Genomic DNA, 25,000 nt, shown 5'->3' with positions numbered 1-25,000 from the left:
GGTGGGGGCTACTTATAGGTATTGCTCACACCAAACAAGGAACCTGGTTGTGTTGTGCTTGCGTCGGGACTTGAGTTGTTGCTGTTGCTGTTGTTGTTTTGAGAATAAGTCGACCTCGTGCCATCTTTGGCTACTGTCCTTTTGGGCGTGCCGTAAAGGACGGATTATTTAGAAATTAAAGCTGCTAATCGATATTTTATTGAGGTATAAATTGGATACCATAATGATATGCAAGTGTTGTCTTATCACTCTAATGCATTTAAGATAACGTTCGTATATACATACATACACACACACACACACACACACACACACACACATATATATATATATATATATATATATATATATATATATATGTATGTATGTATATGTATATACATTTATTGACTCGTCTCCGAATAGGAATGGGAACCGTTTCCGGCGGCGAATTGGCTACATCGGCCTGTGTCGGAATCGAATGCATATTAACCAACAACCGTTTGTTGCTCGCGCCACCCATTCCCAAAGTAGGAATCGTGGTAGGAGCCTCTTCTCGCGGGACTGTTGCCAAACCATTTGTTTTGTCTCAGGGGCGGGGAGGGGATGGGGGGGGGGGAGGAGTTGCCACTTATGCCCTAGATGCGTTTGCCGAGACCAGGCCGCCACACTATAGCACCTCTCTTATTATTTGTTTATTGACTTTTTATTTTTATTGCGTTTTCGTCTCCTCTGCGATACGGGTTTCCAGTCCCTTCGGCCTCTGCGTGAAGGAGATGATTATAGTAAAAGAGGGTAAAGGGACACTATCACTTATCTATTTATTTGTTTACTTTTTTATTTAATTTTTTTCACCTATTATTATTTGTTTTTAATTTTATTTTTATATTTTTTGCGTTTCCATCTTGTCTTGCGCTACGGGTTCCCGCTCCCTTCGGCCTCTGAGTCAAAGAGATAATTAAAAAGGATAAAGGCACAACATTGAAAAACAAGCGTGTTAAAAGAAGAAGAGAAGAGATCAATTCTTATTTTATATTTTTTTGTTTACTTATTATTCATTTTTTATTTCCATCTATTTGTGCTTTGGCCTCTGCTTCAAAGAGATTAACCATGCTTAGTATTAGATAGACGTAAAAGGTCATTGTTGTGACGGTCTAAGATAATCGCTCAACAATCTGTCAGTCATTTTTATAAGCACCAACCGTATTGGGAGTCTCGCTTTCACCGCGGACGAAATGTAACTTCATAATAAAACAAGTAAAACATGCGCCGAAATTTCTTCGGTGCAATCGAGTTTCTGTACAGGCCACCGAAAATCGATTTGTCGGTGGTCTCGGTATAATTCTGTATGAGCCGCGGCCCATGAAACTTTAACCACAGGCCGTTGGTGGCCTGTCGTATATCGTTGCCAGATGCACGATTATGGCTAACCTTAACCTTAATTCAAATAAAAACTACTGATGCTAGAGGGCTGCAATCTGGTATGTTTGATGATTGGAGGGTGGATGATCAACATACCAATTTGCAGCCCTCAGCCCCAGTAGTTTTAAGATATGAGGGCGGACGGGCTGACAAAGCCGGCACAATAGTTTCCTTTTACAGAAAACTAATAAAAAAGGAAACGAAGTCACTTACGAGAAAGGAAAGTACTGAGCAGTGCTCTAACTCACTACGCTTTAGCAAGTGAAAGGGGTACTACTATAAATGGCGTTTGACTTGCCCTGGAAATATGAGGAGTTGCAAATGTGAAAGGTTACAATTGAGCGACAACACTTAGTTGCTTTGAAGCGTAAACTTTGCAAATGGATTTATGTCCGCGTGAAATAACTGTATGGGGAATTTAGCTTCTTTGTTACGTGCGCGGTAGTCCAGGGTAATTTGCATATTCACCACGCGCTAATTTTTCTTATACGTGAATCAATTAAAAAAATAAATAACTGAGAATTTTGAATGCAATTTGGTATTGAAGCCTTATACTCTGAGCAGAAGTAGTTCATTGCCTGATAGCTTTGTTTTAATTGATTGTGTGATAGGAGATATACAGAGATCTTTGTGTGTATGTATATATATATGTGTATACATATATATATACATATGTAAATATATAGGTATGTATATATGTATACTATATATGTATATACAGTATATATATATATATACAGTATATATATATATATATATATATATATATATATATATATATATATATATATATATATATATATACACATTATATGTAAATATATATGTATGCATTTATATAGATATATGTATGTGATATATATATATATATATATATATATATATATATATATATATATATATATATATATATATATATTGCAAAGACCAGGAGGTAATATTAAAGGCATAAGTACCTAGCGCAGGGTACATTACTTTCACTTTGTACTGTACCTGATGAAGTGTATATTAAATACACAAAGCGATGGGTACTTTTTCATTTTTTGGTTTTCACTTCCCTTCGGTTCTTGCAGTAGAATTAGTCACATGATCCTATTATATATATATATATATATATATATATATATATATATATATATATATATATATATATATATATATATATATATATATTATATAAAATCTAATATATATATGTATATATTACTTTCTATTTCATTCCAATCGCCAGCAAAGTTATAAGAACTCTTTCCTAGTTATTAGAAGATCTTTGTTTTTTGTTTTTTTATTTTAGTTTGTTTTCATTCGCCATATCTACTCTATATCTGCTTCGACCAGTTTTTTTCTAAAATCTGTTGCAGGTTTTTTTTTTTTTTTTAAGATGAAATCACTAAAATCGAGTCCTGTCCTCTTATCACATGAAAAGAAAATTTCGGAATGTAAGACGGATAACTAATGACTTATCTTTTAAGAAAAGCGTTTTTTTTCTTATTAACTCTTCGTTCCAACATTCGCCACTCTTTGCAATGCATGTCCGTAAGCAGGATAAATTCTACAAGTATGTTTTATTGTTCATTAATTGGTAAAATTTTTTTTTTTTTTTTTTTTTTTTTAATAAATGAGTGGGATCTCTTCTTTCTGTATTTCCCTTTACTTCCTTTTACTTCTTCCTAATGAACACCTTAATATTCTTTGGAAGCTTGAATCTCAAGTCAGTGGCTCCTGTGGTGGGCTTCTTGTTCCATATGAATAGGTTTCATTTTCTGAATAATAATAATAATAATAATAATAATAATAATAATAATAATAATAATAATAATAATAATAATAATACGCAATTTGTGCAGAGTATTAAAGGCAAATTTTAATTCCTGATGGATGTTTTTGTGGGAAATCTTCGACAGCAAGTGAAACTTTGTGATGCGAGAAAAAGTTAATACATCTTTGTATATTCAAGTTATTTGTAGAAATATTTTCATTAAGGAAACCCGCAAGTGCTGCTCTCTCTCTCTCTCTCTCTCTCTCTCTCTCTCTCTCTCTCTCTCTCTCTCTCGTCCAAGTTATAATTTGTGCCACACCGGAAAAGTACGGCATATTTCAAGGCATGATTTCCGATTGCCTGAGAGGACAGGTCAGTAAATAGAGCGGCTGTAGCCGATCTCTCTCTCTCTCTCTCTCTCTCTCTCTCTCTCTCTCTCTCTCTCTCTCTCTCTCTCTCTCTCTAGAGATTTAAATTTGTTTGAAATAGCCAAGGGGATTACTTTCGCCTCCTACCTCCTTGTTGAAGTATGGTGAAAATTTACATTTACTTTTGTTTTTGATGAGGAGGACAATTGTAAAATACAGATTGATACAGTACCGGCAATAATAAATAATAATAATAATAATAATAATAATAATAATAATAATAAATATTGTCTTGGTTAAGGGGTGCAGAGATGTCAAAGTTATGAATTGGCAAGTTGGCAAAATTGTCAGAACGAAAAAAACCTGATACCTGAAAGCGTGCGATGGTGTACAGAAAAAAAATAATATATAAGTGAATAAATGAAATTGATAAATAAAAAAATGTTAGATAATGTAGTATTAATAAGTGGTAACAAAGTGCTTTTGGGGGACTTTCGTGGTACGCTAGATAATGGTGATTTTGTGGGAGTTTTTTGCACAGTGGATCTCATTTCATTTCAGTAGTGAGATTGAATTCTACGTTAATTACAATCTAAACCAAACACACGTCTAATGTAGAGAAACAAAACTCTGCTTTATGGGAATATAAAGTCGCAAAATGAACATGAAAATAATTCCGAGAGACGCCTGTCTTGAGAACTATAATGCGTCCGAATGTTCTGCGGAGTCTTTCATGAAATAAAAGTGTGGATTTTGTTATGAAACAAAAGCGTGGGAGTTCGTTCCGAAGTAAAACCTCTTAAGATAGGATTTAGACGTCACATTGGTGAGGACGCGAGTGTAGTCGTTTCGTTTTATCGTAGCAGGGCCTTGCGTCGTCTCTTTTAATGTACGGGTGTTTCTGTCACCCCCATTAATTGCGATAAATGTCCTTATTTGTCTCTCTCTCTCTCTCTCTCTCTCTCTCCTCCGTCCCCGTAAGCAAGTGCCGCTTCACGGGACCGTGCGTCATCGCTCCTTGTAATTTCACGTTGATGTACGGTCGGGGTTCTTCTTGCCTCTTCTACGGAGAGAGAGAGAGAGAGAGAGAGAGAGAGAGAGAGAGAGAGAGAGAGAGAGAGAGAGAGAGGCATGGAGAAGAAAGAGAGACATGGAGAAGAGAGAAAGATAGAGAGAGAGGCATGGAGAAGAGAGAAGAGGTAGAGAGAGAGAGCATGAGAGAGAGAGAGAGAGAGAGAGAGGCATGGAGAAGAGAAAGATAGAGAGAGAGGCATGGAGAAGAGAGAGAGAGAGAGAGGCATGGAGAAGAGAGAGAGAGAGAGAGAGAGAGAGAGAGAGAGAGAGAGAGAGAGAGAGAGAAGCATGGAGAAGAGAGAGAGAGAGAGAGAAGCATGGAGAAGAGAGAGAGAGAGAGACATGGAGAAGAGAGAGGGGAGGCATGGAGAAAAAAAGAGAGAGAGAGAGAGAGAGAGAGAGAGAGAGAGAGAGAGAGAGAGAGAGAGAGAGAGAGAGAGCTTTCTTTCAGGGACCTACCGTTCTCTGTTTGTTTTGATTCACACTCAGGGTAAGGACCCGGGCGTAGAAAAATCCTCCTCCTACGATGTTTGTGTTTACTAGATCCTCACGATATTTACCCGAAGTGAGTCGCCACGTCTGAGATGAGAATTGATAATGAGTTCTGGCCATGAGGCTCACGTCGTCGGTTTCCCAATGCTTAGGTCGGTTTCCCGGTGCTTAGGTTGGTTTCCCAGTGCTTAGGTCGTTTTCCCAGTGCTCAGGTCGGTTTCCAATGCTTAGGTCTGTTTCCCAATGCTTAGGTCTGTTTCCAATGCTTAGGCCATTTTTCCCAATGCTTAGGTCGGTTTCCAGTGCTCAGGTCGGTTTCCCAGTGCTTAGGTTGGTTTCCCAGTGTTAAGGTCATTTTCCCAATTCTTAGGTCGGTTTCCCAGTGCTTAGGTCGGTTTGCCAATGCTAAGATCGGTTTGCCAATGCTTAGATCATTTTCCCAATGCTAAGATCGGTTCGCCAATGCTTAGGTCATTTTCCCAGAGCTTAGCTCGGTTTCCCAATGCTTAGGTAATTTTCCCAGTGCTTAGATCGGTTTCCCAATGCTTAGGTCATTTTCCCAATGCTTCGGTCGATTTCCCAATGCGTAGGTAATTTTCCCAGTGCTTAGATCGGTTTCCCAATGCTTAGATCATTTTCCCAGTGCTTAGCTCGGTTTCCCAATGCTTAGGTAATTTTCCCAGTGCTTAGATCGGTTTCCCAATGCTAAGATCATTTTCCCAATGCTTAGCTCGGTTTCCCAATGCTTAGGTCATTTTCCCAGTGCTTAGATCGGTTTCCCAATGCTGCTATTTGTTTGTTTGTTTGTTTGTTTGTCTTCTCTTGGTGTTCTTCATAGTCAAAATGAACATTGCATGCGACCGATCTTTCTCTCTCCTTCCGAGGAACTGGGAGGCGGTGATTGCCCTGCCGTAGAAGGAAGCCGCGCTGTGGCCTTCGTAATTGAGGTTCCTCAAGATCCCGGGGTCACCGTCAGGGATAATGATCCTTCTGGCGCAGCTACGCAAGGGTACCAATGGCTTGCGATCCCTTCTGGCGGCGTCTTACTGCGGAGGCCTAGTGGTATTAAGTAATGGACAAGTGATAATAACTCGTGCGGAACTCCTCCCTCCCCCCAGCTAACTCCTCCCCTCCCTCAACCTCTCACTTCTCTCTTTCTCAGCCTACCTCCTCCACCCTCCCCCATAAAGTGGAAGAAACGGCGTAATTTCATTTCCATACGTGAAATAAACATGTCCCTCCAGGGGCTCGTAGTTAGATATGGCAGTTGTGCCGTATGAATAAAATGAACGCGTATTATACCGCAAGAAAAAGAAAATAATAAAAAAGGGGTTATTCTATCTGCGAGTTATCGGAATTATATTTTAGAATCTCTCTCTCTCTCTCTCTGAGAGTGGCTTTTGTTATTGCTGGCGTTATCGTCCTTCATCTGAATTGCCTGGTAACAAAAAATCAAATAAGATTATATGGATAAAAGTGTTTCACGTTCCGACCTTTTAGGAGGAATGGAAAATCGAGGTTTTTAGCCAATTCAGTCGTTTTTGGTAGAACTGTTTATTGTCTTGGTTATTTTCTGTTGAAAGGCTCAAAATTTTTAAGTGGTTAATTTTTTAGTAAATTGATTTGAATATTGTTGACACGATTATCATAGTTATTTTCTGTGGGATTTTCAGTCGCGAAAATTTGTTGTATCAAAAGAATGTTTAGTAAAGTAATTTGATCATTGGTTCTGAAAATATCGTTTGAAATAGGAAAAAAAATGTTAAATAATTTTTGGAGAAAGGTGAAATTTTAGTTTGAAATTTTGCCTTGAATTTCTAAGAAGGGCGTATGCAAAAAAAAAAAAAAAAAAAAATTAAATAAAAATTATTCGTAATTATTTTTCGGAGAAAGGTGAAATTTTAGCTTCATTTTCCGGAGAAAGTGAAATTTTACTCTGAAACCTTACTCTGAATTTCCAAGAAGGGCGTCTGCATATTTCTTCCCCCTTAGACCCACAAAGGAGGCCCAATACGGGAGAATGGGCGGGGAGGCATTATTCTATATCTCCGAAAAAAACACAGATGGTGCCACAGCGAAGACACATGGCCCATATCCCCTCGACCAGCTGCCGGAGGTTAAGGCGAGGGAAAGAGAGAGGGGTCGAGGAATGAAAATACTGGCGATGTTTTGAAGGAAACAGAAATATGGCAAAAAAAAAAAAAACAGTGTGACTGACGGTGAAAGATATTGGAGTGATTTCCATTCAGTGGAAACTAGATGAAAAGCCTGTTTTTTTTTTTTTTTTTAGTGCTTGTAAGTGGTTTTTTCTTATTAGAAAAGATGGTTGACTAAGCCTGTGTTTTTTCTTTACTTTGCGAGTGTTTTTACGTGTTTTTTTTTATTAGAACGATGGCTGGCTATGCCTATTTTTTTTCTTTACTTTTCGAGTGTTTTTACGTGTTTTTTCTTATTAGAAAGATGGCTGACTAAGCTTTTTTTTTTTTATTTTGCGAGTGTTTTTACGTGTTTTTGTCTTATTAGAAAGATGCTGAGTATGCCTGTTTTTTTATTATTACTTTTCACTGTTTTGTCTTATTAGAAAGATGTTATGCCTGTTTTTTTTTATTTTACTTTTCGTGTTTTTGTTTTTATTAGAACGATGGCTGATTAAGCCTGTTTTTTTTTTACTTTGCGAATGTTTTTACGTGTTTTTTCTTATCAAAAAGATGGCTGACAAAGCCTGTTTTTTTATACTTTGCGAGTGTTTTACGTATTTTTTCGTCTTATTAGAACGATGGCTGATTAAGCCTGTTTTTTTTTATTTGCGAGTGTTTGTACGTGTTTTTTCTTATCAGAAAGATGGCTGACTAGAGAGATGTACTGCTCTTTATTTGCAATAGTTTGTTATCAAAGACCTGGGGAAAAATAATTCATCTTCATAATCTCTGTGAAAGATCGAGTCAGCTCCCGATTGCATATTTTTCGTTGTGTTGACAAAACATGATTTGAGGCACGGGATATATCGACCGAATAATCTTACAAACGTATTACTGCATTATTTGTATTCGAGAATATGCTTTATCTGTAGCAAGCCTCAGTACGCCCGTATGTTTCGGCAAAGCGACATACCATCAGAGTGCCGTATGTAAATTTTACAAACATGTTTTGCAGTGAAAATGTTTTTTATCGGAATAGCAATTTCTGGAGATGATTTTTTGTGGTGATCTGCGTTCCCTGCAGTTTGCTCTTGGATAAAGTTTTAAAAGAAATAATATTTCACATTATTTTCAGCCTTTATATAATTGCATTCATAGGGAAATAGCATCCTCAGTCAGTTGTAAACTAATTACATTCATAGGGAAAAAAAACCTCCTCAGTCATCCTCAAATGGGAGAGAGAAAAACATCCTCAGTCAGTTGTAAAACTATAACGAATAAAAAAAATCCTCAGTCAGTTGTAAAACTATAACAGATGGGAGAGAAAAACATCCTCAGTCAGTTGTAAAACTATAACAAATGAGAGAGAAAAACATCCTCAGTCAGTTGTAAAACTATAACAAATAAGTCAGTTGTAAACAAATGGGAGAGAAAAACATCCTCAGTCAGTTAATAAAAAACTATAACAAATGGAGAAAAAAACATCCTCAGTCAGTCAGTCAGTTGTAAAACTATAACAAATGGGAGAGAAAAACATCCTCAGTCAGTTGTAAAACTATAACAAATGGGAGAGAAAAACATCCTCAGTCAGTTGTAAAACTATAACAAATGGGAGAGAAAAACATCCTCAGTCAGTTGTAAAACTATAACAAATGGGAGAAAAAACATCTTCAAAATGGGAGAGAAAAAACATCAATTGTAAAACTATAACAAATGGGAGAGAGAGAAAAACAGATGGGAGAGAAAAAACATTCAGTCAGTTAAAACTACTAACTCATCCTCAGTCAGTAAAAACTATAACAAATGAGAAATTGCTCTGAAAAAACTTGTAATTTGCCTTTGACATAATCAACTCGTAAGGTTTGATTCCTGTTTATAGTGAACCTCATTTTAATGATAAATGAAATAGTGTATTTACTCACCTGTGGTATCAGCATCAGATCTCGGATAATTGAGGGAGAAATTACCTTCCCTGAAGTATGTGATGGGATTCTCTCTCTCTCTCTCTCTCTCTCTCTCTCTCTCAGATCTTCACTCCTTCTCGAGACCTCCTTTCCCATTCCCAACTCCTACCTCATCCACCCTATTTTCTCCTTACCCTGCCTCCAACCCCCTTGTCCTTTTATCTTTATAGGGGGGATGGGTTATGAGATAAGGGGGTGGAGGAAGGAGGATGGGGACGTGGATGGAGAAACAGGGAAGGAGAATGGAAGAGGGGCTCGTGTTGTTGTGATGGTATATGTGTGAAGAAATATACGCCTGTTCGATGCAGAGTAAAAAAAAAAAAAAAAAATAGGGAAAAAAATGGGGAGAAAAAGTGGTGCTGTAGTGTGAGGGGGAGAGAAAGAAAGAAAAGAGAGAGAGAAGAGAGAGAAATATAAAAAGAATAATAGCCGTTACGGTATTTTACTGATAGTGTAGTACGGTATATTATATATATAGGGAGTATTAGCGGAGTATAAAGAAGGAAAAAAAAAGTTGGCTGGCTGAGGCGCTACGTAGATAATCCTTCTTTTGTTGACTGAACTTTTCTTCTTCTTCTTCTTCTTCTTCTTCTTCTTCTTCTTCTTCTTCTTCTTCTTCTTTGTGAGATTGCTTCTCGGAAATTTTAATCGCTCCTTTAATTAATTAGAAGTAGTTACATGGCTTTAGTTGATTAACAGAAGAATTGCCGCTCAAATTGACTGTATGGTACGAGGTCTAGAGACCTTGGTATGGTATAGTAATGCAGACTGACTCTCTCTCTCTCTCTCTCTCTCTCTCTACGGGTATTGATGGAAATAGGAGGTCGTTGAGGAGAAAGGTAGGAGAAAAATGATGCTCAACCTGTACCTCGAGATGATCCATCAGGAGGCGCCAATCAACTGATGCTTGACTTCGACAGAAAACCGATATTTCCCCCCAACCCCCAATTTTGTTTTGGTGTACTGTTTGATATTATACCTCTGTCTTCTTTATTTTGTGTCTATTCTCTCAAATTTTCTATCAACAAACTTCTCTTAAACCCCCCTTTTCTCCCTCTTTTTCAGTTACTCCTTTCTGATGAACAGCGTGGCCTTTGGAAGCTTAGATTTCAAGTAAGTGGCCCCCCCTGTGGTGGGCGCTTGTTCCATACGAACAGGCTTCAGCTTCTGAATACTAATCATGATAACCAAGAACCTTCTCCAAACTCTGTGTACTAACTGAACGTTTCCTGGTGATTGTTCCTTTCTAATTCCCTTTCTCCTCCTCCTCCTCCTCCTCTGACTTTCTCTCCAGAGCTCGTTCTTCTTCTCGTAATCTCGTCAGGAGAAATTATTGCAGATCTGGACAGTGTCACGGACTGTTGCTGACGGAACTCAGCTCGGCTCTGTTATGAAGAGTAATTCTTTTGGTGTATTACGGTATGGCAGCGTTTGTACTTGGCCTGGAGAACTGGGAAATTCAGTCTCTCACCACAGTTGATAGTCTGAGCTTAGGAAGAAGCAACAACACACTGATGAGATCGCAGACTGATTAGCTACTGGTTTTTCGTCTCAGTTTTTGTCTAGCCCCCACCCACCCTTTTTTTTTTTTTTTTTTTTTGGTAGGTCCGTATACACACCTCTCGGGTGATCCCAGCTTCCAACTTTTACAGTGAGGGGAAATTAGCTTTTCCCGTCTGGCGTTTTGCTCCCTTGTTTATCCGAGACGTTCCGTTTCTTTCATCTTCCGTGATATTAACTTCATCTCCATCACATAGCTTTTTTCCTCGGAGTGCGCTGGACGTTGCTGGTGGGAGGAGGGAGCTGTTTTGATGCGAAGAACTGCTTCTTTATTGCTCTTATAGAGCTTGCCAGGCTCCCGAATTCTCATTGTTGGGGTTTCTGAAGTTAAAACAATTTCTAGGTGAAAGATTCACTTATGGCTTTGTTTAATGTCTCTGAACATTCTTGTCGATTACTTGGTTCGTTTTACACGATTTTTGTTTACTTTTCCACCGGTTTTCCAGTTATCCGTGCGGAGTGGTTTTCAGACTTAGAAATCTTTGGTTTTTAGATTTCTGTAAAAGAAAACTATCGCGCCGGCCTTGTCTGTCCGTCCGCACTTTGTCTGTCCGCCCTTACCTCTTAAAAACTACCGAGGCTGGAGGGCTGCAAACTGGTATGTTGATCGTCCACCCTCCAATCACCAAACATACCAAATTGCAGCCCTCTAGCCTCTCTAGTTTTTTTTTTTATTTCATTTAAGGTCAAAGTTAGCCACAACCGTGCTTCTGGCAACGATCTAGGATAGGCCACCATCGGGCCGTGGTTAAAGTTTCAGGGGCCGTGGCTCATACAGCATTATACCGAGACCACTACTTTCGGTGGCCTTGATTATACGCTTTAGCGGCTGTACAGAAAACTCGATTGCGCTGAAGAATTTTTTTTTTTTTTTTTTCATACTGGAAGTTTGCTGTGTTGAGGAAATAGTCGTGTTTAGCGCATTACATGTAAACTGACGCACCTTAACGGTCTCGGTGTAAAAACCACAGTAATCCAAGCTGGGAATTATCCACATCTGCCGAATATCGTATAAAATTATCTAATGAGAAGTCTCTCATGAAATTATTTATTAATTTTTTAAATTTTTAGTGTACTTCTCAGTAATCACTTATCCAGGTAATTACGCGCGTATACTAAATATCACTGCCGAGACAGCTCTTCCCTTTTATATTCTACTTATCCTCGTAAAGAAATTTAGCAAAAATCTTCCACCTGTTATGCACTTAGCGGCAACTGACATACCCTCGTCGAGCACTGCCGCTGATGGTATGCTGACAACTTACGCTTTCCAATAGACCTTCTCTTTCTCCACCTCCTTTCACGCGGTGCACTGTAGGCATTACTTAGGGTTCTTTGCAGCGTCCCTTCGGTCCCTAGCTGCAACCCCTTTCATTTCTTTTAGTGTACCTCCGTTCATATTCTTTTTTTTCTTACTTTCCACCCTCTCCTAACAATTGTTTCGTAGTGCAACTGCGATGTTTTCCTCCTGTTACACCTTTCAAACCTCTTACTCTCAATTTTCCTTTCAGCGCTGAATGACCTCATAGGTCCCAGCTCTTGGCCTTCAGCCTAAATTGTATATTCTATCCATCCACCTCCTTTCACAAACGCCACCCACCCCACCCCCGGCCCAAAATTCTAATGCAACAACGCCTAACTTGTAAATCCATTTGGTGCCGATCGTAACTTCTTTATGGCGTTCTTTACACTTTCCCCCGAAGGTAATTCCGTCGTTATTCTCGAGATCCCATTAAGAAGCGGCTCCAGCTCCTTGGAGCTCTCGGCCTTCTCCTCGTGTGAGAGAGTCAACAGTGCCCTTCATCAGCATCACTCACGAGTTCCCAAATTTTCTCTCTCTCTCGTGGACCCCGTCCCTCGTCCCGTCCCGTCCCGTGAGGCCTTTTGGCTTTTGGCTGCTTTCTCTTCCGGTGCCGGCTTGTTCCTTCCTTCCCTATCTGCATATTTTAACTTTCGTCGTGGAAGGGTGATTCTGGCCCTTCTCGGTTCGCTTGCGTTTCTGAAATGAGCTCTCACCTGTGTCATGGTGGGTCTTCAGTGCGAGTTTCTGTTCTGGTGTTAGTTTTCTGTAAAAGGAAACTGTTGTGCCGGCTTTGTCTGTCCGTCCAAACTTATTCTGTCCGTCCTCAGATCTTGAAAACTGCTGAGGCTAGAGAGTTGCAGACTGGTATGTTGATCATCCACCCTCCAATCATCAAACATGCCAAATTGCAGCCCTCTAGCCTCAGTAATATTTATTTTGTTTAATGTTAAAGTTAGCCATAATCGCGCTTCTGGCAACGATATAGGATAGGCCACCACCGGGAGGTGGTTAAAGTTTCATAGGCCGCGGTTCATACAGCATTTTACCCAGATCACCGAAAGACAGATCTATTTTCGGTGGTCTTGATTATAGGCTGTAGCGGCTGTACAGAAAACTCGATTGCGCCGAAGAAACTTAGGCGCATATTTTGCCCATGTTAAGTGTTTTTCTTAGAATCATAAATGCCTCCTTTAATTATGATTAAGGTTTTCATCACTGTACACAAACCTCACACAAACCTCATATCTACAGGCTTACATATATATATATGTATATATAATATATATATATATATATATATATATATATATATATATATATATATATATATATATATATATATATATATATATATATATATATTTATATATATATTATATATATATATATATATATATATATATATATATATATATATATATATATAAATAATTGTTGTGGTTAAAAACAGCGCACATAGTGAGAAAAGTGATGGACTCCTAAGGAGGCAGGATGCAACCCGGAACCCCTGTAAAAACCACCCAGTCGAATAGGATGACTGTGAGAGACCAAAATAATAATAATAATAATAATACACCACCCAGAAAATAAAAAGAAACCTAGAACTGTTTTCCCAAGACGATTTTGAAACGCGATCAAGAGCCCCATATTCAGTCCGCAAGGCGTTTTATCCTGAGGATGAACCTTGAATGAACGGTTGTGTCTCTTTGATCTGGGCTCAGATCTTTTTAACGGTGTGTTTACTTTGAAAAATTGGTGAATAGATCGTTCGACTATTGCATCTCATTGATCTATCTATCGGGTTGGTAGACGCCTCTCTCTCTCTCTCTCTCTCTCTCTCTCTCTCTCTCTCTACGCTCCGGGCAAGCCTTTGATGCCTGATTGATTATTGTTTTCTTGGATTTAAACGTCTACTTGCGTCGCTGTGATATTGCGTTTCATTCGGAATGATTATTTATTTGTTTTTATTTGTTGTTTATTTTTCTGGTTTACTCATTGTTGCTGGAGTATTTACCCCTTAAATCCTTAAGGAGTTTTGTTGCAGATTTATTATCATCTGTTCATTGTGCAGTGATACTCAGTTTCTTTTGATAAGAATAACCTAGCTGTTAGACTTTTAAACCAGTACACATATTGACAACATAAAATGCAATGTCATCTGTTCACAATCTCTCTCTCTCTCTCTCTCTCTCTCTCTCTCTCTCTCTCTCTCTCTCTCTCTCTCTCTCTCTCTCTCTCTCTCTCTCTTTCGTATGAGCTAGATGCATTATTTTTCCGTGCATTTCTTCTTTTTGTAAACTTAAAAAAAAAAGTTTTAACTCTCTCTCTCTCTCTCTCTCTCTCTCTCTCTCTCTCTCTCTCTCTCTCTCTCTCTCTCTCTCTCTCTCTCTCTCTCTCCTTCCCTTCGCATGAATGAGTGATATTCATTTTTCGCTGTATTTTTTTTTTTTTTCAAATTACCGTTCTCTGGGGAACCCCGATTTGAACTTTGTCGCCACCATCATTTTCACTTTTTTTTTTATTCTCATTCTTCTTTTTTTTATTGTCTCTTTCCATCTAGCGACTCATCGTCCCTCGCGGGGTTTAACTGTTTGAGGAGTTTAGGTAATTCCCATGGGCGAGTGTGCAGTTGGAACTAGCTGGCCAGTAGGACAGAATTATGATGTTCGATTCATTCATGTTTTTCTTCTCCGTACTGCTACTTCTAACCAAGGTCCTTTAAATATACTCTGAGAATATATTTAAAGGACCTTGCTTTTAACTAAATGTGCCTCGCTGTCGAACTTCTCAGTTCCAGAGGCTCTTTATTCCTCCCAACTTTGGGCTGTAGAATTGTCTCCCTGAGGATGTCGTGCGATTGGAACTTCAGAAGTTCAAGCGAAGATGCAGTGCATTACTACCCTAATGCTGTTGTCCTTGCTTTTTAATGATTTACTTCCATTTTTGTCTGTTTATTTGTTAATTTCATTTATTTTTGTATTTTTTTAAAAGTGACCTCTTCTTTGTTATTCCCTTTCAATTCAAAATTCAAATTCAAAACTTTATTCATAAGAGTGCAAATAGTAAAAATATCCAAAAATATAAGCATTGGTAAAGAAATAAAGAAAAAAAAATTAGCACCATATTCTTTGGAATCTTGAATTTCAAGTCAGTGGCCCCTGTGGTGGTCTTGTTCCATATGAATAGGGTTCATCTTCTGAATAATAATAATAATAATGATAATGATAATAGTTAAAATTAATGATGATGATGTCTATTATTGAACCAGCAGGCACACCAAATAGCTACAGCTAGTATTAGCAACTAAAGTGGTGATAGTCGAAGAAAAGTGGTTTTCTCCTGAGTATTTGAAAGGCTAGAAATATTTTAAAATAGGCTACATATATGTTTTGCTGCCTATTACGTATCATTATTAAAATTACATATCGTCCTTTTTCTCTCATAAAAGGCCTGCTTCGGCTGCAACGGTAATCAGTAAGTATATCGTTTAGATAGCGGTAACCGTTAGGTGGTATTTAGATGACATTGAGCATTAGCGGTAGCATTGTGAGTTTTTACTCGCAGATTAAAATGAGAAGCAAGTATTATTATTATTATTATTATTATTATTATTATTATTATTATTATTATTATTATTATTATTATTATTATTCAGAAGATGATCCCTATTCTTAAGGAACAAGCCCACCAAAGGAGCCATTGATTCCGAAGAATATGGTCATAGGAAGTACAGAAAGAAGAGATCACTTATTAAAAAAGAAAAAAATATATGGAAAAAAATAATAAATAGATTAAAATTAAATAAAATGATAAACTACAAGGATAGATAATCTTTAGATAACGTTAAAAATTATATACTATTTTGTTGTTCCTACATAAATTGATGACTTGCAAGAATCATACCACACGTTCAAGATTAACAAGCAGAGTTATATTTAAATATCTTTGTCCCCTTAGGGGGGTTACTGCCGTCAGTGCACCTCGCTCGGTGCACTGTAGGCATTACTGAAGGTTCTTTACAGCGTTCCTTTCATTCCTTTTACTGTACCTACTTTCATATTCTCTTCCATCTTACTTTCCTTAACCCTCTCCTAACAATTGATTGATAGTGCAACTGCGAGGTTTTCCTCCTGTTGCGCCTTTCAAACCTAGGCTCCAGTGCTTGGCCTTTGATTTAAAATTTATTTTCGTATCTTTCATAAATATATTTTTATTCTCAATTTCGTAGAGAAATAAAGGAACACGAAACGGAACCACCTGGCGTATTGCCATTTTCAGGGTGTCCTCTGTAGGATATGAGAGACTGGATAACCTTCGGGCGGGGAATGAAAAGTATCTCCAGGTGTTTTATTACAGCGACTTCTCCTCCTCTTTTGCTTTATTCCTTATGCTTTATTGTCTACTGTTTTCGTATATTGATTTCCGCATTTTTCTCTTGCGCGCGTAACGATGTGTGACTGTTTATCATGAACACGTTGCAAACAATTCCTGGCATTGAAGCATGTGCTTTATTCTCTCTCTCTCTCTCTCTCTCTCTCTCTCTCTCTCTCTTTTTAATCTCTCTCTCTCTCTCTCTCTCTCTCTCTCTCAGTTTACTTGCATTCCAGGCATTTAAATACACTGAGGACCTTGGAATAAATTTCCTTTTAATCTCTCTTCTCTCTCTCTCTCTCTCTCTGTCTCTCTCTCTCTCTCTCTCTCTCTCTCCCTCTATCCCCCATTTCCCTTCATCGGTCCAACACGAAGCGATAACTTGAAAGCCTTGGTGTCATAAGGAGCTGATCTGATGACGTCAGAGGAGAACTCAGGAAAATACGAGATAGGGAGTATAAGGCAAAAGAGCAGAAAGCTTGGCAATTTCACGGGAGGCCGATAATGAAAGCTAAGTCATTGGATGCAGCAGAGCAGAGAGCAGGGGGTTTTGGGGTGGGGGGAGAGGGGGGGGTCAGGTAACGTAATTAATTCGCGTAAAAGCGCCCATTTTCGTGAATTATTGAACGACGGAACGAAATGTAAGAACGCCATAAATAGGGGCTACAGAGTTCAAGTCTGGAAATGGTTTTACTTATTTTATTATTATTATTATTATTATATTATTATTATTATTATTATTATTATTATTTAGAGGATGAACCCAATTCATACAGAACAAGCCGACCTCAGGGGGCCATTGACTTGAAATTCAAGCTTCCATTAGAAAGAAGTAACAGAAAGTAATGGGAAATACAGAAAGAAATCACTTATTAAAAAATTTAAAAAAATAACAAATGACTAAATAAATAGATAAAAATGTAAACAAATTATTAAAATGAAGAAGAATTTGTATGAAAGATCAGAAATGAACTTTAAGTTGAAAATGGCAGGACTTACGTTAAAGCCTTGGACTGGCGAAGTACAGAATCCATCTCTAAGCTGCGATAATTCTACTAATCTTCTTCATTTATTACATTTATGACATTGTCATTCGTTTGAACATTCTGCGCGCATAAGACACGTAGTGAATATTTAATGGGTAATTCCTAATGTACTGCTGAATTACTGATTAGTTGAAATGTCATGATAAATTCAGGGGTATTATTTAGGGCTTAGGGCATTTCTGCATTTCGCCGAGAAATAGTCGCCGTCGTTATTAATTCGCTCGGGACGACTAGAATTACGGTACTTGGATGAAGGAAGGTTTTATAAGGGCTGGTAAGTGCTGCGTCGTATTATAAGAATCGAATGGAACATAAACCGTCTCGTGACGTTTATTGCATTCATAAGCTTTCGTTCCTAATTGCAGGTCAGAATGAATGTATATATGATCTTATATTCATTGCATCGTTAGGTTGGTGGTGTTGTCTTAATAGACAGATCGAACTGGAGATTTAAGTTGTTTGATGATGTTTGATCGGCATGCTTTTATTTCTCAAGGTTTAAACTCAGACTGGACAATGATCATGTTTATTGTTATTATTATTTTCATTATTATTATTATTATTATTATTATTATTAACAAAAGTTCTCAACCAGTGAGGTTTCTGCCAAGGGTGTTATGTTATTATTATTATATTATTACAAGTTCTTGCAGTGAGGTTTCTGCCCAGGGATTATTATTATTATTATTATTATTATTATTATTATTAGTTCTATAACCAGTGGGTTTTCTGACCAAGGGGTTTTATTATTATTATTATTATTATTATTATTATTATTATTATTATTATTATTATTACAAGTTCTTAACCAGTGAGGGTTTCTGCCTAGGGGGTTATTATTATTATTATTATTATTATTATTATTATTATTATTATTATATTACAGGTTCTTAACCAGTGAGGGTTTCTGCCTAGGGGGGTTATGGGTGGGTGGAGGTGGAATGGGAAGGTGGAGTGGTGTTCCGTAGGGCGAGGTTTGAAGACCCTAATGTATCTTGAATTTCAAGAGCGCTCTGGAGAGATCGCGAGAGATTAAAGAACCGAGCATTGTAGAAACCAAGGTAGAGACGGCGATGATGATAAAAAGACCTGACGAAGACGTGTTCGGTCTCGGGCGAGACCGGATGTAGAGGTCTCGCAAAAGGTCAGGTTAAAGACGGTTACGAAAAAAGAATTTATCAACGAGGCATCGTGGATGTTCGGGAGAGGCCATAATGGGGTCGGCAGATCGGCTGGCTGTGGCTCTTCCCTTTCAAGTTGCGTCTCTCTCTCTCTCTCTCTCTCTCTCTCTCTCTCTCTCTCTCTCTCTCTCTCTCTTATTTGGGTTAGTTCTTCTTTCTCTTCGCCACTTTAGTTTCATATTAAGGCACAATGCTCTCTCTCTCTCTCTCTCTCTCTCTCTCTCTCTCTCTCTCTCTCTCTCTCTCTCTCTCTCTCTCTCTCTCAGTGGTTCACTTTTCCCATTTCTCATATCTAGGATAATGCTCTCTCTCTCCCTCTCTCTCTCTCTCTCTCTCTCTCTCTCTCTCTCTCTCTCTCTCTCTCTCTCTCTCACACACACACACACACACACACACACACGTACACAGATCAGAGGTTAGGCTTACGCGAGGAGCTGAATATAGCGGAGGATATTGCTAAAAGTGAGATTATTTTAGATTTAACATCAAAGGCTTTTTTGGGGAACCTGCGCTGTGTGCGTGTAATGGCTGTTTGCGTTGTTTTTTACCATCTCTTTCGGGATAGCAGATTTTCTTCTTAGTTTCAGCGAAGGCTCAGGTTATTTCCTGATTCCAGTTTCCTCGGAAACCATCCTTATGATATCCGACGAAAAGAAATCCCCTCGGCAAAATCCTTGAGTTTACGAAACAGATGCTTGAGAGACGGAGGTAAATCCAAGGTCCTTTTCTCTGGAGATTGCTTAAATCCCCGCGAGTGGATTAATTAACATATCACTGTCTTGTTTCATCTTTGGCGCTTTCGTAGATTTCTTTATCGAAGTGTAAAGGATTTTACTCCTTTGCAATTTATGAACATTGCTAAGCAACCCAACAGAAATAGCCTATCAAGTGTTATACTCCATGTTTACATTATCCATCCCATTGTGCCAGCACGGGAATAGGCAGTCCTTAATGGTATTCCTCGAAGGAGAGAGGGTGTGTGCAATGTTGCTATTGCCTGCTCTTGAGACCCCGACTGATTATTTTACTTGGCTGGAGTTAAGTAAGGTGCATCCGGGCATAGAGTGGACAGGAGAGTGTTATTGCCACACCTGCATTGGCTCCTTTGCTTTGTGGAGGTAACTTGCCCTCTCTCTCTCTCTCTCTCTCTCTCTCTCTCTCTCTCTCTCTCTCTCTCTCTCTCTCTCTCTCTCTCTCTCATAAATTTGCGTGCAAACATGTAGCAATAGCAAGGTTTATAATATTATGGTGTGAATCAGGGGACTGCCTGAGTTCATTATTTTAGTTTCCAACCTACGTAGTGTTTTCTAAAAAGTTTTTATACTATTCGTTTTGATGACTAGTTCCCATTTGTTGAAGTTCTTGAGCGTGTCCTTCGCCTCCTTTACATCATGTCCTTGTGAACCTCCTTTCTTTTCTTTTCTTTATTTTTTTGTTTTTGTTTTTGTTTTTACTGACACAATCACTTGTGGAATTCCTGCCCTTACATAGTAGAAATAGATTTGTTAATTTTCTTTTGTACACAATCACTTGAATTGTTAGCACGTTTAGTATGCCTGTGCATTGATCGAACGACCATTGCATTTGTAACGCCAGCACACTCAAACAATTTGACATTCTCTCGGATCTCATTGTTACCCGCTGCCGTTTGCATTCAGACCAGTAAGGTTTACCAGCTTCACCTGAGACAAATAAGTAATATTTCAGGACACCTACTCTGATTGTTACATTTCATTTCTTCAAGCCTTCTCGTGGTCAGGTGGGTAGCGTGACATCGTTCTGATACTCTGGATGCAGGCTCGAATCCTGCTACGGACGTCAGAATCGCTTCATATTCTTTCGTTAGGATTAAAGGCTTTGTAGTGCAAGAGTATTCTAAACGTGTGAAAAAAATCGAGAAATTAAGAGGGAATTGTGGCTTTTACAAATGCACAAGTATCTGGTGAAAAGTGCGCAGTAGATTGTATATATATTATATTTATATATATATATATATATATATATATATATATATATATATATATATATATATATATATATATTATATATATATATATATATTTACTTTATATAAATATATAATAATTTCGTTTAATGGAACGAACGCTTTTGTTGTTAACCTGTCATACAAGCTCATTCCTTAATGTCCTCTGGCTAGCAGCTATCAACACGTCCAGCACATGTCTAGATTTCATTCCACACCTGCCGCTCGACTTTGCGAGGACATGCTCCAGATGTCGCTGGTGTTTTCGTCGCGGGCGATTGGCTCATTTTGCACCGAAACCAGAGGGGGGTGGGGTACACCAATATCTAACAACGTCTTTTCTCGGCCATTGTGAATAACGGAATATTGTGAGAAAATGTTAAGTGGGTACGCTATACTGATATTTAATATCGTCTTTTCTCGGTCATTGTGAATAACGGGATATTGTTAGAATGTTAAGTTAAAACATTCTGTCATTATGTAATTATTTTTTAATATTGTTTTTTCTCGGCCATTCGGGTTATTCTGTGAGTAACGGAATATTGTGAGACTGCTTAGTGAAAACATTTTATTATTATTTTTTATTATTATTATTATGAGTTACCGGTATATCGTCAAATGATACATTTTAGTTTTCTGTAAAAGAAAACTATTGTACCGGTTCTGTCTGTCCGTCCGCACTTTTTCCGTCCGCCCTCAGATCCTAAAAACTACTGAGGCTAGAGGGCTGCAAATTGGTATGTTGGTCATCCAACATCCAGCCATCAAACATATCAAATTGCAGCCCTCTAGCCCCAGTAGTTTTTATTTATTAAGATTAAAGTTTTCCATTATCGTGCTTCTGGCGGTGGTTACAGTTTCATGGGCCGCGGCTCATACAGCATTAAGCCGAGACCACCGAAAGGTAGATCTGTTTTCAGTGGCCTTGATTATACGATGTACGGAAAACTCGATTGCGCCGAGGAACCTTCAGCGCATTTTTTACTTGTTTGGTGTTGAGGACCATTGTAACCCTAACTCCAGTAGGCAGTAGTTAATGTGTGTGTGTTTTTTTTATGACAGTCGACGAGGAACTGATTGATAGCAAAATAATAGCCCTGATGCGTCTCGGCCACGGTAAGAAAAAAAAAGACGAACGTACGATATAGCCTGGCACAATTCGACGAGAGGGATTAAGAAAGTAGCATGACAGCGCTTCTGATGAAAAGCACAAGCATCGATATCGAGTGTCAGTCTTTCCTTACGGAGCGGCGGTCTCTTTGATCTGCTTCCGCCGGAACACGCCTCGGTCAATTCAAGCGGAACAGTTCCCTGAACTGGGCAAAAGACGAAGAGAAGTAATGAACTGGATGTGAAGATCATTTCGGGCGGAACACATCCGAAGGCGCGGCGCCCCCACCCTCGCCCGCCCCCTTTTTTTTTTTTTTTTTTTTTTTGCTGGTTCGCCATTAGCACGAACGCGAATTAATATGCAAACAATGCCGTTTGCTCTAGAGCAGCCTCGCGGTGCAAGAAGCCTCCGGCGCACTGGCTGAGGTAATAACGGTCCCCTGGTTAGGCCGATGTCTCATTAAGGGGGAGAAGACGTGCTTGCGTGATTTTAATCAGACAGGTAATTGATTTTTTTTTATTTGTTACTTTTTTCATTTTTTTTTTTTTATTCCTGGTCCACGACATATGTCATTTTCGTTTGCTTGGCGTTTTCTTTTTCGTCAATGCAGCGTCCCTTCGGTTAATGGTCAAAGTGTATATTAGGTGTATTTTAATAGAATATTACAATATGCTTTTCATAGTTATCGTTTGAATTATATTTATCTGTTCCGCTTCTTAATTTTTTTTTTTATTGGTCCTCAAACATATGTGGTTGCTTTCTTTTTCATCAGTGCAGCGTCCCTTTGGTTAATGGTCAAAGTCTATTTTAAATATAATAAATATTAAAATCTGCTGTTTATTCCTCACACCATTGGACTGTGGAACAGTCTCCCAGAGGATGTCGTACAATTGGAACTTCGGAAGTTCAAGCGAAAGGGCAATGCATTACTACCCTAATACTATTCTCCTTGCATTTTAATGCCTTTTTATGTATTTATTAATTTACTAATTTATTTTTTTTAATAAGCGAGATTTCTTCTTTCTGTAGTTTCCTTAAACACCTCTTACTTCTTCCTAACGAACACCATATTCTTTGGAAGCTTGAATTTCAAGTCAGTGGCCCCTGTGGGCTTGTTCCGTATGAATAGGTTTCATCTTCTGAATAATAATAATAATAATGGAAAGAGAAACCCACAAGATTCTTGTGTATAACTTGTTTACTGGTAAATATTTACATATTACTTTGATCTCGAGCACTTTCAGGTCCTAACTGTGACCCTTTTTCAAGAGTTGAGGTAGTCAGGCTGGGCCTTGAACCAGCCTGACTACCTCATCTCTTGAAAAAGGGTCTGGTGGGCTCTGAAGTGCTCGAGATCAAAGTAATGTAAATATTTTCCAATAAACAAGATTATCTGTCTTGTGGAGTTTCTTTCCATCTTCAGAAAAAACTGAAAGAAGTTTTTGTTTGGTTAATAATAATAATAATAATAATAATAATAATAATAATAATAATAATGTTTTATCTAAAGGTAAGTGACCAAGTGCCGTAAACCTTCCATTCAATGAATCTCGGGGTCATTACTGTACAGCCTCGCCAATATCAGCTGTGCAAACCACTGAACGTTAATGGCTGACTCTACATTGCAAACTGTGCCGTGGTAAGATCCCTACTTTAATGATGATGCATGTTTTAACAATATATATGGCGTTACCTTTGGATGCAAGTCAACGCTTCTCCCAGTGTTTGATTAGCATGTAATCTATCATGAAGTTTGCTGGTCACAACTTCTGTAAATATAATTTCCACTCGTTGTGAATTTCTGATTTAACTGAAGGCTTTATTCGGAATGGCATTCATACTGACAGTTTTATTCTGTCAAAGTCTGTTTGATTTGAGCTACATCTTGTAAAGTTAATACCATTCTGTTAAGATATCCTTTTCTTTAATGGAATATTGTAGTGCCGTCAGTACTATAGGCATTATTTAGGGTTTTTGCAGCGTTCCTTCGGCCCCTAGCTGCAACCCCTTTCATTCCTTTTATTGTGTCTCCATTCGTATTCTCTTTCTTCCCATCTTACTTTCCACCCTCTCCTAACACTTGTTTCATAGGGCAACTGGGAGGTTTTCCTCCTGTTGCGCCTTGCAAACCTTTTACAGTCAATTTTAGTTTCAGCGTTGAATGACCTCATGGGTCCTAGTGATTGGACTTTGGCCTAAATTCTATATTCTATTCTGTTCTAATATTCTTCCTCTGTACAGGGGTGTCAGCGGGAGTAGCTCAGGGCTTTTATTTTCTAGTTGAAATGGTTCAAAGTGGTAATTTCCGTTTTCCAGACAATAACAATTGAGGTTTTAAATGTTCGATAGATGGTTTCCTGTTTGGTCGTCTTCCATCGGCTCCTTATCTCGATGGGGAACTTCCACCGTCTTCCTTTGTGTCTGGGCCACTTGGGTTTATGTCGAATTATGAAAAGGAGAAATCTCTAGTTATCATAGCTTTTGGGAGTGGGGGTGGGGAGAATATTTTATCACTTATACTGACCTGTGGCATTGAAAAGCCAGTGATAAAACTACCGACCCAAATGCACCGAACTTCCAAGTACTGTTAAAGTCACAGAAATATAAAGGAATAATAATAATAATAAAACAATTCTAATGAATGCACTTGTTGCCATCCGAAGGCACTTCATAAATATTACATAAACTGAAAATATCTCTGGCATTTCTTCCTAATTGCGAAATAAAATCTTACGCAGAATAAATTGGATTGGTTCACGGACGGAAGACCTCAACAACGATATGTCTGAGCGACTCGCAAAAGAAACTACAGAGGGTGAAAGCCCCCCCAACACCTGTGCTGCTGCCGAACAGGTAGAGGGAGAACATTACTGTTAAATTGAATGCAGTGACTTGGCAAAACTGAAAATGACGGGTCTTGCTTCCATTAGACCTGATGATGATCGGTTACAGACTCGTTATTTCTTTTAACTGAATTTGGTCAGAGAAACGATTATTTTTGAAGGAGGAAGAGGAGGAGGAGCGAGAGAGATTGCGGAAGATGGTCAGGAATGAGGAAGAAGCAGAAAAAGTGACAGCTGAAATAACCAAAGAATGCTGGTAACTATATTACCTACCAACCTCTTATATGTAGGCCATATAAATGGCAGAGTCACTGTCAGCTGATATATCTCTTTGGTTCGAATCCACTTGGTGATTATAATCGACTGGTTCGAATCCACATGGTGATTATCACTTATCGATTATAA

General features: G+C 38.4%; 1 protein-coding gene across 8 annotated transcripts in view; it reads left to right on the top strand.

Moving 5' to 3' along the window:
• Positions 1 to 25,000, top strand: part of LOC136846503 (micronuclear linker histone polyprotein-like) — a 625,416-nt gene that overhangs the window by 345,082 nt on the left and 255,334 nt on the right. For 4 of the 8 annotated variants that reach the window (XR_010855438.1, XM_067117397.1, XM_067117358.1 and 1 more), the window contains exon 3: positions 10,262 to 10,309. The exons of the other annotated variants lie outside the window; for them this stretch is intronic. The gene's annotated coding sequence lies outside the window, so the exon portion shown is untranslated. The remainder of the gene's footprint in view (positions 1 to 10,261; positions 10,310 to 25,000) is intronic. 8 annotated transcript variants of the gene reach the window in all.

The sequence above is a fragment of the Macrobrachium rosenbergii genome, chromosome 2 (assembly GCF_040412425.1).
Source record: "Macrobrachium rosenbergii isolate ZJJX-2024 chromosome 2, ASM4041242v1, whole genome shotgun sequence".
Taxonomy (NCBI): Eukaryota; Metazoa; Arthropoda; class Malacostraca; order Decapoda; family Palaemonidae; genus Macrobrachium; species Macrobrachium rosenbergii.
Note: the sequence above shows the minus strand (reverse complement) of the source record. Positions and strands in the feature narration are given on the sequence as shown.